Raw genomic sequence first — 11,390 nt, forward strand, 5'->3', positions numbered from 1 at the left:
CACGACTGACCAAGTCTGAGGCCCCTCCTCCAGCCAGGCCTCTGCGGACTACCTGTCCCCGCGGTGACTTCCATTCAGACTGCAGCACCTCCGAGACGGCCGCACACATCCAGCACATCATCAGCGGTCAGTCTTTAGGGTGTCACCCGTTCTGCTTTACACCAATCAAACGAGGAATTCAAAGACACTCCAACCCTCCGTCCGTCCATCCGTCCGTCAGAAACACAACTTTCAGCCAGAGAATGTTACCACACAATATCCCACTGCCTCTTTTTCTATGCCTCAAGAGCCATGGGAAGCACTTATGAGATTTCACCCTTACTTCACACACACCTAAACACACACACACACACACACACACACACACACACCTTTCCATCGCACCTAGTTGTCCAGTGAGACAGTGAGAGTCATCAAATGGCGTGAAACTGACATGATGTGGGGCTTTTTTTGGGGCCCTGAACACCAGTCAACCATCTGTGCATGGTGTTTTGCACTTATAATTGCTTTTGTAAACAAAAATGTTGTCTCTTAAAAACATAAAGCCCCCCCCCCTCACTACAGCTGTTCCACTAAGTGAGCGTTTGAAAACCAGTGTCAGTCGTTCTGCCCGTGCTAAAGTAGGCTGTGTGGTGTTAAACCGCGGGGCTGACAGCAACACGTCCCGTAGTACCCGGGCTTTGGCAGGCAGGCTCGTAAGTACCCTGTAATTTTCTGTCCACACCTGCCGTCCAGAGGGAAAAGTGACACAAAAAGAACAAAAATAATTGTGCAGCATGAGATTGTGAAGGGGCTGTGGGATATGGAAGGGTTTTGGGGGTGGGTTTGATGTTTTCTGCCTCTCTCTGACGACGGTGGCGTTTTTACAGCATCCTTTTATCATAATGTGTGTATGTCACGTCTGAGCCTGGCGACAACAAGGGGTCACTAGCAGGTTTGGAAACTTTTAACACCAGCCACCAGGCCGAATGCTGGTTTATTTTTGGCAGGTGCTGGTACATGTTTGTACTCTACTTCTTCACTGCCCCGTTCACCAGGTATTAACAGGAAGGGAAGAACCGATCTACTGAGAGCAGTCGAGAGACTGGAGCACATTCCATTATGTAGAGAGGACAGGCAGGTGAGACAGAGCATTATTTTTTGGAAGTGGATGTTCCTGCCAATTGTTTATATAGGGAGAGTCCAGTTTGAGACGACAGAACGACTGGCTTTAACTTTTCAGTGGGAACACGTGGAGAAAGGCCTGAACCTTTCCCTCTGTTCACATGTGAAAAGCACTAAAATATTTGCCTTGCCTTCATAGCTATTTTTTGTGTCTGCAAAAATGTACACGTTTTAATGTAAATAGTTTATAGAAAGATCTCTATGTCTATCAACAAATGTATTTATTAGATACAGTATACTAAATATATAGATGAATATATACAAATATATTTAATTAGTCATAGCCTATGTTCTTCTTGTGAGGTTTATTGAGAGTTTCCTATGTGTAGTTTGTTTGCACAGCCTAGTCAATCCATAGAATATTTAGAGACGTCTCTTTGTGCCTCGAGGCTTTGGTGTCTGTTCAGAATTTGGCACGGTGCTCATAGAAATGAAATGTTTTCTTTGTGGTTTATCATTACTTTTTTAGCTGTTTTCAAAACCAGCTTGCCCTTTTTAAAAGGGAGATAAAAGGACAAAAAAATCTGAATAATTTCTTTAAAAAAATGTGTATTAAAAAGTATAAAAGTGAGAGGAGCTGGTGGTCAGGTTGAGGGTGGTCAGGATTCCTCTGGCGGAGCTGTGTTTGCCCGTTTGGCCCGCCCATCTCCGTGCCTAGGAGCCTCAAACAAAATGGCTGCTCCGCCTGGTGCAGCCCTTTGTTTTTGGTCCCAAATGATCACGGGCAGGGGAGAGGATTGCAGCTTTTTGAATGTACAGTGTCCTCCACCCTGCAGTGTGGCAGCACAGCGCCAAAGGAACCTTCCTGCTCCTGCACCCACCACTTGCAACTCTCTGTTAAAGCATGAAGATGAGTCAGAAAAAAAGATATAGGATTGTTTAGTGTTTGAGTGTGGAATGCTGCTTTTTATTTGTCATATTGAAACCCTTTCAAACGGAGAGGAACTGTGTAGCCACGCTATAAGCGGGGGACTAAAGGGGAAATGTATTGAAAAGTAGGTGTGAGCGGGCAGGTGTGTTCACTGAAATGCCATCTGTTGGTGCGTACGTGTGTAAACTGTGTGTGTGTGCGTGTGTGTTTATTTCGTCACTGTCTTCAGAGAGAATTTTTTTGGGGTGGTAGTGGGTGGGTGGTTTCAAACAAAAAAAAAATGTAAGGCTATGTTTCTGTTCTGGATTTCTGTTCATTTGTTTACTAGTAAAATGCAAAAAAAGTCCACTTGACAAAGACTTCATGTATAAACCTAAGCATTAATGTCTCTATGGGAGTCCTGTTTCCTCTCCATCCATGCCCTGTTGTCTGTCTTCCGCCAATCGACACGTGTGCGTGTGTGTTTCATACATCCATGTGTGAGCGTGACTCCCTTCTCCACATGCTGCGTTGGCATCCGCGGTGCAGGTGAGGCAGGGGGGCGTGTGGTGGAGCAGCCTATGTGTCAGTGATCACATGCAACTATTGCCCCACCCACCCCACCCTTCCTCCCCTCTAAAAAAGACCCTGGTGCTCTTAGCATCTGCCTTAAGAAGCAGTTGTGGAATCTCTCAAAGAACAAGACTACAGTCAGACCAGTTGTTTAAGCTACAGGTTTCAGCATCAGGGGAATCTTCATGTTCATGTGTATTTGGTTTTTTGCACATTTTGTCCCTGCATACAAAGAAGTGGCTGATAATGCCTTAAACAGAAAACACATGTACAACCTAACAGACGTATATGATATGTATGAGTGTATATGATGTATCGACATGTATCACAAAGGCCATTCCTTTCCATTGTGACGGTCTCAGGCGTGGTGCTTTCATGCATTACACAATAAACACACAGACACACACCGCGTCATAGCTCCATGAACATCGTTGTCGCCTGCCACCTTTCTCCTCAGAAAGGCCACATGTCTGTTTATTGAACAATAACCTAAAGGAGGGTGTTTTGTGCACTTACTTTTTAAGAATTGGATTATTTGGACACTCTCTTCTAAAGAAATCACTTCAAATGTGTGGGGGGAAAAACCTTTGAAAATGAATTGTGGAGCAGCAATTTATATTTGCCATTGATATTAAAGGAATAAAACATTTGAAACCCTTGTTTACCTACCTATCACCTTGTAATTGTCTTTATTTGTAGTTCGAGACATAAAAGGCCTGTGCAGTAATTATGTTCTAAGAGCAAATGAAGGCTTTGACTGAGGAACCCAACCCACCAGTTTCTCATACAATGACTAATCTTCATGTAGAGCTTGCATAGACCGTAGTCAGGAGGTTTTTGCACAACCAATGAAAGAGATCCTCCATGGGGGCCTGATCCTTGTCAGCCATGCAATGTGTTTGAGAGTAATCTGCTGGCCAAATCCCAGGTTTGTATGTTGACAGCCATCTGACTGCTGCTCAATAACCAACGCACACAAAGCCAGAGAAGGAGGAGAAAGAGGGGGATGAGCATCTTGAGAAGCATCCCTTCTGGAGCTGTCTGGCTGCTGAGGGGGAGGGGAGCCGTAGGAAAATACTTTTTAACGCCTTGTTGGCTCCAATACTATTCTAATATATTGAATGTCTTGGACTGGTATTCTTACCAGAGGACTGAGCTACAAAAGGTGAAATGTAGAAAATAGTCACATGTTCCCAGTCCGTTCTGGATAAAGACAACCCACATATTAGCCAGGTAGGGCTCCCTGCTGTGATATGATACATAGAACAGTTTTTGATCTCACATTTAGTGTAGAATTGATGATTGAACACTACTGTGGCTGTTTATAGCAGTGGGTCCAAACCTAGGGGTCAGGGCCCTCAAAGGGGCCACAAAGGAAATCTAAGGGTTTGTGAGACAAACAATTATGATACTCTTTGCTTTTCTATTCTTGTGGATGACTGGATAATATTACCTCTCCTGGGTGGCTCCAGCAATTTAATTTTAGGTAATTTCCCCCTGAGATTATTTAAGTTTTTCTGATTCTGATTCAGATTGTGATTCTGATTTGTAGTTTAATCTATTGCTACATTTGTGTCCTTCCTCAGTCATTTTTAAACCAAATCTGGTTGCGCAATTAAGTAAAACTTAAGAAATGTCTTAGCTAGTAAAGACTTACATAATGTGTGCATAGTTGCTTGGAAACATCTGTAGTATCGTCCAATAAAAAGCAATCAACTATATAAACAGGAAGTCACAGTAGCATCATGCATCATCATTTCCAATAGACAATATTAAGCTTATCCTTTCTAAGTGTGTGTATATATGCATGCATGGAGAAATAATTTATGGGTTTCAGAGTTAGTATTCATGAAATTTATATATATATATATCATATAATATAAAAGATAGTGGCCATATGGGAACCATAGTTGAAAACAGAGCTGTGTGACCTGGTTGTATCCCTGTAGACAGTACAGTGTTGAGGTCATGAGAATGAGTCCACTATGTTGTGGGGGAGGTACAGCGGGGTCAAGGAAAGGCTTGAGAGAGGCTCAGTACAGTGGACAGGACGGTCTATATCTGCCTGACTATAGTATGTGTAGTATTCCCACAGACTCAAGGCCACGGTGACTCGTCTTACAATATAGTTAATAAACTATCTATCTATCTATCCTACTGTAAAGCACTTAAAAGGCGCCCACCAAAAGACACACCTTGCATTTAATCTTCACATGAAACACGAGACAGACACCGCAATGCAGCTTAGCCTGAGCCAAAGCACAACACGCTCCAGCCGAGTGTATTGACATAACCTACCTGCTGGTGTGTGTGTAGAAATGCTATTGACAGAGTTGTGTAAGTGTGTTTGTTTGTGGGTGTGTGTCACAGGCCTACTGACCCACCTCTTCATGTCCTAGCTTGCCAGATTAGTCAAATCCAGCAGCTTATCCAGGACCTGCATGCCCAGTTTACTTTGACCTTCGCCTCCCAAGAAGGCCCGACCAATTGTGCTCACACACACCTGCAAACACACACATGCATTTAGACACGCAAACAATTAATGCAGGGAACACACCCGCATGACACACACACACCAAAGCACTACAGTCAAACAGCAAATGACATGTGCCATGGAAACACACAATAACACCAAGCCCTTGGGAGCACTTGAGTTAGTACACAGCGATTCAAGCACCTACTATAGGCATCATAATGACTCCCTCCACCCCCTGACTCTCCCCACACTTGTGACAGTTGTATGATAAGAAGCTGTTGTTTAATTTGATCATTGTTTATCTCATGGTCACCTGCAGTTGATAGATCATATTACCTTTTTCATGTGAGACACTGGTATGGCTTGCTGGGACATTTAATGGAACTGAAACCATCATTATTGTTGAACTGAAAAATGTCCATTATCACCGTTTACATGCTCGGGATAATCACATGGCTGTTTTCACAGTTCTAAATTACAATTTAACAGATCTAGTTTTAGATTATGGAATGTAAAAGCCCTCCAATAAAGTATAAAAAGTTATTATTAGACTGATATTGCAGTCAAACCAGAATTATATTGCTGTAATCCCAATGGATCCCAAACTTTTAAAATGATGGTAAAACATGTTTGCACATCTGACCAGTGCTTAAAGCTGAACTAATCAATAACTTCATATTAACCAAGGATTAAAGCAACATTATGCAACTATTTTACTTTAAAATAACTTGCCACACTCACTTGTAACAGGGAGAATGGTACCTATTCATTCCCACTCTGCACTATGTAACTTCTCTGCACATCCCCTGCGAGATGTGTGTTAACACTTTACAACACTACCACACACACACCACCAACTATGTCACTGATTTTGGTAAAACTGGATCCTACTTACGGAGGAAACGTTTCTGGTTTTCCCTGTGATGTCCTCCGGCTGCTCTGCCTCAACCTTTGGTGATTTCATGAAAACACGCGTCATACGTTTTGGCCTGACCTGCTGGCTCTGCTGAGTCTCCCTAGCTAGGCTAGCTATATGGATTCCAAATCCAAAAAAATACAAGTTTCGGAGGGAAATAGAGAGTATTATAATAGTGCGTGGACAGAATAGTTTCCTTTTACCACCAATGCTACTAGTTTACCGGTATGCTTGATCTGCAGCGAGAAACTAGCATAAATATAAATATAAATATAAAGGTGTAAAAGTTCATCTTTTACATTACAAACTTTATAATATGAAATAAATTAATAGTGGATGGCATATATCACGTTACATTCACACTCACCATTCAATTAGACAGTTTCTGTAGAAAGTGAATGAATTTATCTGAGCCTCATTAGATTTCATCACCTGAATAGAAAACCTGCAGTAGGCAGAGACAGTGTGTGATCATAATGTCAGTGCAGGAAGTGGCTGAGTGACAACAGCCTTACATGATCATCCTCCATCACAGCTGACAGCTCAGATCAAGAGATAGAGATATGTGTGTGTGTGTGTGTGTGTGTGTGTGTGTGTGTATGCAAACAGATGGAGGAGATCGTCTGTGCGTGGGGAAAACGGGTCTCGGGGGACTGCAGTGAAGAGTGCACATCAGACAAGATCAGTGCATCCAAGATAGAACAAAAGCAGGGGAGCTGAGTGGCCCGTGTATGACACGTAGTAAAGCTCACAGAAACCCTCGCTTAGCACTTGTGAGTAACACCTGCCATATCAAAGCACCAAAGGGAAAAGAGTTTCAAAGGAGCAGGGCTGCTGGAGTGTTTTGTGTCGGGGCATCCATGGAGATCTGGGAATTTCTGAGTTATTAGCTGCCAATATACTGTGTATGTAGAGAAAAGAATGCAACTCAATGATTAGACATTAACAATATACAGAATACGGTCAAATAACATCTTCATTCCATCATCATAGCATCACTAATCACATAAATGTTTTGTTTACAATGTTACCCTTGCAGTACTAATCAAACTATATGAATAGAGACGGACCACACTGACAGAGCCATAACTAATATTGAGTGATACTGTTTTAAATCTACTTCAGCTGTGGAACAGTGCTTATAGTTTACAAGTCTATTAGATGAAACCACAGTGAGGATGGTGTGGCTGTGTAGGCAGCAGTGGTGGTTGGGACAGTAGAAGAAGAAAGGTTAGAGCAGCAGGCTGGTGGAGGGAGGGTCACTATGTTTGAATCCAACCAGGGAGGCTGAGCAGATTTCTTTCCCACCCATAGCACGTAGCATTACAACATGCAGAATTACTTGGAATGTCTTTAACTCCCTGCCAACATATGCTATTTATAGTACTTTAAAGTAGTAGTTTGGCATTTTGGAAAATATGCTTATTGGCTTTCTTGCCAAGAGTTAGATGATAAGATTGATACCACTCTCATGTCTGTGTGCTAAATATGAAGCTAATGTCAGCAACTGCTTCATCTCCATAAACAAAATCTGCATATGAATGCAGAATCCGTAGGCAAGGGACAAGATTTAAGGTTTGGGAAGTATTCTGGTTTCCATTTGTAGTTTGTCACCAATCACATTTGAATAGGTTTTGGTGTTGCATGCAGGTACAGAGTTTGAGTGGAGAGTCAAAGAGGAGGCAAGAGATTGGCAACCGCTTAGCTTAGCATTAAGACTAGAGTGGGCATAGTGAAAACATTAATCTGCCAGGACATTTAAAGTTTAACTGATTAACATGTTATATCATGAATTGTACAAAACTCAAGTGTACCATCACCTCCCAGATTGAAGAGCCAGGCTAGTCGTTCCCCAGTCTTTATGCTAACCGGCAGCTGGTTGTAACTTCAAATTTAACAAACCGATATGACAGTGGAATCTGCCCTTGGCAAGAAAACAAAAAAGGTTATCTTCCAAAATGTGGAATCATCAGTTTATCATCCTAAATGGACTGAAATGACTTAGACCAGTAGAGTTGTTTATTAAAGGTTTGGTGTGTAACATTTAGGACGATCTAATGGCAGAAATGGAATTACGTTACCTTAGAATGAGCTGTTTTTATCTACAGAGCGGGTCCTCTTCTACAGAGACCACCATGTTGAACTGCCATGTTTCTACAGTAGAGTAGAGTTTTGCAGCCACTGTAGTTTCTCCAACACACAGAAGGCTGAGCTGTATTCAAATTCAGATGCCACTGAATCCTTTAAAGGTTTTATCTCAATTCCAGTAACAATAACAATATCGCTACCTTCCCTAGGCCTTCACAGGTCTAATCAATAACTCTGATGACGATGGCTCTGTTCCATTTGAGGACCCCAGTAAGTCATGCAAGTAAACCAGTACACTGGCCCTGAAAATGACCAATATAAATGGAATGCTGTGCTTTTCCATTAGACGTGTGACAGAAATGTGTACAACCTTGCAGTGCTCTATGTGCCTATGTGTCATTGCCACAAATCCTGAAAGCTTCCTTTCTGTTTCTGCTGGAAGAACAGCGCCCTCTTCCTGTTGTTTGCTGTAAAACACCACAGCACATGTCCTGTGAAAGCCGACCAGTGGCACTATTTGCATGCAAAAGGCAATGTGGGGACTGCTCAAGGCTGCCAACTGTGGTCTTGTTTGTTTACAGTCATTACACTGTTGTCACAGTATTAATGTGGTAAGTGTTTATTGATGCAAAAACAATGCACATTGCACCTGTTACTAAACTGAAAGTCACTTTATGAAACAGCAGCAAACCCAGCAGTATTAGAGCTGAGCTTGAGTGAATGAGGATGTGATGGCATGTATCACTTTACTGGCTGATATGATGCTTTCAGGAGAATAAATTAAATAAAGGTGATAACTATACAGGGGGATGGGGAAGCTGAGCAGGACACATAATGATACAAATCAGACATATCTGGCTACCTGTTATTTCCTGCTGAGTCACTGGCACCGCTTCAATAGTTCCCTTTTTTTTTACCGAAGACAGTCATAGGCTGGGCGGCCAAGGTAAAGCACTACAGGCTCCCTCTCTCTCTCTCTCTGGTCTGGCTCTCTATGGTTTCTCAGTCCTGATGAGCTGAACTGTAATCCTGTGTGTGGTCCACTGTGTTTTTCCACCTCACTATGAGGCTGAAACGTGAGGTGTGAGGAGTTAGCTGTCATCATAATGTGGTGTGTTTGTGTATCCTCTCTGCAGCTTTACATCCTGGCAACTGACCAGAACGAGTGACCTTGGGGGGCATGACCAATACACGATGAGTTTTCTATTACAGACCTGCAGAACGCGGCCAAATAGGCTTGAATGCATTTATATGTCCACATTATATCCACAGTCATTTACACAACTATACACAATCCAATATAACATATAAAAGTGTTTTAGGAAGGTGTTGATTCAGCTGTAGGGTCATTTTGGAAGATGTAGTTTGCAGAGCTGTTGAACTGTGTTTATTATACAGAGAGGTTTTATAGAGGTTATTTAGCCTATCCTTGTTGATATAAACAGAGTGGAATATCAATCAATACCTCTTAAAAAGTGAACATTATAACCTTTATGAGTTATTGCAGGACTGTTAGAGACTGTAATAGACTGCATTAGTTCAGCTGTGTGCACCAAATAAACATTGCATTGCTTTATTTTGTATGTGCTAAATAAGGCAATGATCTCAGTATAACAACTATTTATATATTATAAGATGAATGTGGTACTGTTATAAGGAGGATGTGCTTATTCCTTACACGTGTTAAGCACCAGCTCAAGTCTGCTGGACATGTGAAGTACCACTGATGCTTTAGCACCCCCTAGTGGTTTAAGATGTGTATAGTAAATGTCTTCGATTCCAATTGTCATCGGCGTGATCTATCTATCCTATCGTACTTATCCGTACTCTATTCGTATCTACTCTATCTACTCTTATTCGTATTCTACCTCTTGATCGTATCTATAGAATTTAAATAAATATAAAATAAATAAATTATAATATCTATAATTAAAGAATAATCTAGAGATTGGACCACCTTCAGCAACCAGAAACCAGCTGATCTGCAATTAAATCAATTACAAATACACAATCTCACACTTGAAGCAATATTTTAATTTCGTTTTTCGTTTGAAGACAAGTTTTGAAGACTGATGTAGTGATCTGTTATGGATATGTTCTTGATGAGAAAATACGTTCTCCTAACAACATTATATATTGGCTCAAGGCCATAGGTGACTTCTGGTGTCGAGAAAACAATTTTAGTTGCAGCAAAAAACAAAAAAACAAGAACATGTGTCCACTTTTCCAGTAAAACACGATATCTGTTATTTCTTCATTACAATAGTAAAATGAGCAGAACCACTAATGATCTAAGGTGATTTAGGATAAATTGACAGTGGCTGTTTTGCACATTCTCACTGTGAGGGCTTTTTGCCAGACTGGCAGTGATCAGGGGCACTTGAGGCGCCTTGCGTGGTGTTTGGAGGTGGCGAAGCTGCAGTCCTGTGGGTGGGTCCCCTTTGCAGGGGCGTGGCCCTTCTTCTGCCTCCAGCCTGGATCAGGACCAAGGCCAGCGACAGCTCTGCGCAGCATTTAAACACCACACAGGCCAGACAGGACTGTTTTTACCTACAGACACTGAATACTGTACGGTGATATCTCACTCAGAACAAATGTGTGCATCTTATACATTTTGATATACTGCCAAAGGATCAAACTCTCCACCTTCATCTGGTTATCTGGGAAACCAGGTTTACACACGAGATCTACATGATAGAGTGTATATGGGGGTGGTTGTGTCTTAGTGGGTTTGATGACTTATGATGAGGACTGCAGTGTGTATGCGTGGGGGGAAAAAATCATTACTCGGTATTATTCTCATTTATATGAGTTTGTGTTTTGTGATGCAATATGATGATGACTGACAGGAGGTCACCGTTATAGCTAACTTATAGCTGATGAGTCCACGGTGCAGGGCTGTGGATGCGGTGATGTGTGAGTGCAAGAATCAGGCCACTATACCCAGTCTCATCCCGTATTCCGATATTGCGGAGGTCGGGGGGGATGAGGGCGGCTGGATACAGACTGCAGCACCAAAACACACACTGGCGCACAGCTCTGCACATCGATCCCATCTGCTTTTCTGCTGGGACAGCAAAGAAAAACTGCAATGACAGTGGACAGTATATGCCAATGTAACATGAGACAGTCCAGTGGGATAATAAAAGTACACGTGTGATTTTATTATGATGTGATGTCAATAAGACTGAAGACTGTGAGTTTATAACTGAGTGAAAAGTGAAGTTCGATATGTATAATCTCTCAGGTCAAACAGGCTACAATAAAGCCCCTATAGCTACAAAGCGTGATCTTCATTTAGAGTTGCTGTGTGTGTGTGTGTG

The 11,390-nt window shown here is 42.0% G+C and overlaps 1 protein-coding gene across 1 annotated transcript in view; it reads left to right on the forward strand.

The window, feature by feature from the left end:
- Window positions 1-3,259, forward strand: part of mxd1 (MAX dimerization protein 1) — a gene marked incomplete in the record, with an annotated part of 14,116 nt that extends 10,857 nt beyond the window's left edge. The window contains 1 exon segment of the mRNA XM_035657781.1: window positions 1-3,259.
- Between the last annotated feature and the right edge of the window lie 8,131 nt (window positions 3,260-11,390).

The sequence above is a fragment of the Morone saxatilis genome, unplaced genomic scaffold, assembly GCF_004916995.1.
Source record: "Morone saxatilis isolate NCDOM2014 unplaced genomic scaffold, NCSU_SB_2.0 Contig16, whole genome shotgun sequence".
NCBI lineage: Eukaryota > Metazoa > Chordata > Actinopteri > Moronidae > Morone > Morone saxatilis.